This window comes from Chanos chanos, chromosome 1, assembly GCF_902362185.1.
Source record: "Chanos chanos chromosome 1, fChaCha1.1, whole genome shotgun sequence".
Taxonomy (NCBI): Eukaryota; Metazoa; Chordata; class Actinopteri; order Gonorynchiformes; family Chanidae; genus Chanos; species Chanos chanos.
Genome location: NC_044495.1, coordinates 395,001 through 400,000, shown reverse-complemented (window position 1 = coordinate 400,000; position 5,000 = coordinate 395,001). Strand labels below are relative to the sequence as shown.

General features: G+C 42.7%; 1 protein-coding gene across 1 annotated transcript in view; it reads right to left on the bottom strand.

Moving 5' to 3' along the window:
* The window catches only part of garnl3 (GTPase activating Rap/RanGAP domain like 3), an 82,823-nt gene that overhangs the window by 38,982 nt on the left and 38,841 nt on the right, over positions 1-5,000 (bottom strand).

Genomic DNA, 5,000 nt, shown 5'->3' with positions numbered 1-5,000 from the left:
AGACACAGTCAATGATACAGACACAGTCAATGATACAGACACAGTCAATGTCACAGACACAGTCAATGATACAGACACAGTCAATGTTACAGACACAGTCAATGATACAGACACAGTCAATGTTAAAGACACAGTCAATGTTACAGACACAGTCAATGTTACAGACACAGCCAACGATACAGACACAGTCAATGTTACAGACACAGTCAATGTTACAGACACAGTCAACGATACAGACACAGTCAACGATACAGACACAGTCAATGATACAGACACAGTCAATGTCACAGACACAGTCAATGTTGCAGACACAGTCAATGTTAAAGACACAGTCAATGTTAAAGACACAGTCAATGATACAGACACAGACACAGTCAATGATACAGACACAGTCAATGTTAAAGACACAGCCAACGATACAGACACAGTCAATGTTACAGACACAGTCAATGTCACAGACACAGTCAATGTTAAAGACACAGTCAATGATAAAGACACAGTCAATGTTACAGACACAGTCAATGTTAAAGACACAGTCAATGTCACAGACACAGTCAATGATACAGACACAGTCAATGTTACAGACACAGTCAATGTTGCAGACACAGTCAATGTCACAGACACAGTCAATGTTAAAGACACAGCCAACGATACAGACACAGTCAATGTTACAGACACAGTCAATGTTACAGACACAGTCAATGTCACAGACACAGTCAATGTTAAAGACACAGCCAACGATACAGACACAGTCAATGTCACAGACACAGTCAATGTTACAGACACAGTCAATGATACAGACACAGTCAATGATACAGACACAGTCAATGTTACAGACACAGCCAACGATACAGACACAGTCAATGTTACAGACACAGTCAATGTTAAAGACACAGTCAATGATACAGACACAGTCAATGTTACAGACACAGTCAATGTTAAAGACACAGTCAATGTTACAGACACAGTCAATGATACAGACACAGTCAATGTTAAAGACACAGTCAATGATACAGACACAGTCAATGTCACAGACACAGTCAATGTTAAAGACACAGCCAACGATACAGACACAGTCAATGATACAGACACAGTCAATGATACAGACACAGTCAATGTCACAGACACAGTCAATGATACAGACACAGTCAATGTTACAGACACAGTCAATGATACAGACACAGTCAATGTTAAAGACACAGTCAATGATACAGACACAGTCAATGTTAAAGACACAGCCAACGATACAGACACAGTCAATGTTAAAGACACAGCCAACGATACAGACACAGTCAATGTTACAGACACAGTCAATGTTACAGACACAGTCAACGATACAGACACAGTCAACGATACAGACACAGTCAACGATACAGACACTACAGTGTGGCGGAACTGATGGGAAACACTACAGTATTTGAGTGTGTGCCTATGAATGTGTGTGTGAGAAAGTATATATGTGTGTGAGAAAGTATGTAAGTGTGTGAGAAAGTATATATGTGTGTGTGTGTGAGTGAGAAAGTATATATGTGTGTGTGTGTGTGTGAGAAAGTATGTATGTGTGTGAGAAAGTATATATGTGTGTGTGAAAGTATATATATGTGTGTGTGTGTGTGAGAAAGTATATATGTGTGTGAGAAAGTATATATATGTGTGTGAGAAAGTATATATATGTGTGTGAGAAAGAATATATATGTGTGTGAGAAAGTATATATATGTGTGTGGGAAAGTATATATGTGTGTGTGAGAAAGTATATATGTGTGTGTGTGTGAGTGAGAAAGTATATATGTGTGTGTGTGTGTGTGAGAAAGTATGTATGTGTGTGAGAAAGTATATATGTGTGTGAGAAAGTATATATATATGTGTGTGTGAGAAAGTATATATGTGTGTGAGAAAGTATATATATGTGTGTGAGAAAACTAACATTACTCTCCCACTTTCTATCTGTCACAGAACACACAATCAAAGTCAAACTACACAATTTTACACACAACTCTACACACAACCATACACACAACACAATACAACACAATACAACACAACAGCAGTACACAATACAGATCACTTCACACACTGCAACATAACATACAACTCTATTTAAAACACAACACTATACACAACTCACAACAACAGCACACAACAGTTCTTCCTCTCTGCGCCTGGAACACACCACCACCATCTCATGTAAAACACACAGTCATCCGAGGCTGCAGGCCTAGGAACATCTCACACACACGCCAGCACACGTATGCACACACTCACACATGCACACAAACACACACATTCTCTCTCTCACACTCTCTCTCTCTCCCCCTCACATACACACATACAAACACACATACACACATTCTCTCTCTCGCTCTCTCTCTCTCTCTCTCCCTCTCAAATACACATACACACATATTCTCTCTCTTTCTGTCTCTCTCTCTCATACACACATACACACACACAAACACACACTTTCTCTCTCTCTCTCATACACACATACAAACACACATACACACAAACACACATGGGGTGAAACACCAGAAAGCCATCATTGTCTGCCCTTTCCTGATGCTCTAAGAAAGGTTGTAAAGTCAAAGGTCATGGGGTGAACAGGAAGTTAAAAGTGACCTTTTGGAGAGCCATGGGGGCAGGAAGGTACATACACAGGACCAGGACATGTCTCTCTGTCTGTCTCTCACACACACATACACATTCACACTGACATGTCTGTCTCTCTCACACACACATACACATTAACACTGACATGTCCATCTCTCACACACACACATACACATTAACACTGACATGTCTGTCTCTCACACACACACACACACACACACACATTCACACTGACATGTCTGTCTCTCTCACACACACACACACATTCACACTGACATGTCTGTCTCTCTCACACACACACACATTCACACTGACATGTCTGTCTCACACACACACAGACACACACACACACACATTCACATGTCTGATATGAGACAGGAGTGTAAAGTGGACCGTGTCTGAAATGAGACAGGAGTGTAAAGTGGACCGTGTCTGATATGAGACAGGAGTGTAAAGTGGACCGTGTCTGATATGAGACAGGAGTGTAAAGTGGACCGTGTCTGATATGAGACAGGAGTGTAAAGTGGACCGTGTCTGATATGAGACAGGAGTGTAAAGTGGACCGTGTCTGATATGAGACAGGAGTGTAAAGTGGACCGAGACAGGACAGTGAGACAGGAGTGTAAAGTGGACCGAGACAGGACAGTGAGACAGGGGTGTAAAGAACCTGAGTCATATCTTTCCCACAAACTTTCTCCATGTCACTCACACGACACAGAATGAAACTCAGTCTTTCTGACACCAAAGCCTGCAGGCATCCCACTATCTAACCATCATTCTCGGATAGGAAATAAACTATTATACAGTGTGTGTGTGTGTGTCAGTGTAAGTGTGTTTATGCGTGTGTGTTTGCACGTGTATGTGTATATGCATATGTGTTTGTATGTATGTGCGTGTGTGCGTCCATGCATGTGTGTTTGTGTGTGTGTGTGTGTGTGTGTGTGTCAGTGTAAGTGTGTTTATGCGTGTGTTTATGCGTGTGTGTTTGCACGTGTATGTGTATATGCATATGTGTTTGTATGTATGTGCGTGTGTGTGTCCATGCGTGTGCATTTGTGTGTGTGTGTGTGCGTGTGTGTGTGTCAGCATACAGAGAGGAAACTGAGGAACAAACCCTAACACTGGTCCCTGTTTATCATCAAACACTGTAACAGACAGTTTACTCTTTTAACTTGTCTCTGTGCATTGTTAGAATCTATGTGCCTTTAGAATCTGACACAGTGTAGTCTGACTATGAGAGTCAAGCCCTGTAGTCATGCTGCATAAACAGCCAATCACAGCTCAGGAGACTGTTTGTATTTAAAGTGTTCAGGTGACTGAGTGACCAATGACAGCCGAGGCTTGTAGCTATACTGTGTGTATGTATGGATGAAGCTGACTCAGCTCTGCACACAGCTGTTTCATAAGGTCACTGAAACCAAGACAAAGCCATTTCTCTGCTGGGACTGTCCAGGCCTCCACTCATTAGCCTGTAGTCACATGGAAATCAAACGCAGGACACACTGCAAGCCCACAGCAGAGAGAAGGATTATGACTATAACATAATAACAAATAGTCTGTCAGGCAATACAACACATCAAAATATTCATATAAATTATGGCCTAATTAACATGGATTTACTGACAATTATAGCAAAACTCATTTGAAACTCAGCAAGGCATCAGGATCATATATACACCACAAATAAAATGTGTCTGTTTATGCTGTCCATATTTGTCATTACTGCTGTCTCTGATAAACACACTCTGGTCTGTGATCAGATGCAACGAGTCCCTGAGTGGCTGCATATTTCTCTGATCACACACACTGACGCCTTTACGCTTTCAGCATAATGCACCATAACACACAGGAGAGAGGAAAGAACGCTTTCACCTCGCTGACCATTAGCACACACACACACACACACACACACACGCCCACACACATGCTCGCGCGCACACACATGCCCACACACACGCGCAAACACAGAGAGAGAGAGAGAGAGAGAGAGAAGGAAAGCCTTCACCTCACTGACCATTAGCGCAGACACACACGCACACACGCTCACACACGCTCACACGCGCACACACACACACGCAAGCACACACACAGACACACGCACACACAGACACGCACACACACACACACACACGCGCCCACATACGCACACACAGAAACACACACACACACACACGCACACACACAGGCACATACACACACACACACACACTCACACACACACACACACACACACACACACACACACACACACACACATGCACACACACATACACACAAGCACACACACACTCACACTCGCACACACACACACACACGCACACACACAGGCACATACACACACACACACACACTCACACACACACACACACACACACACACACACACACACACA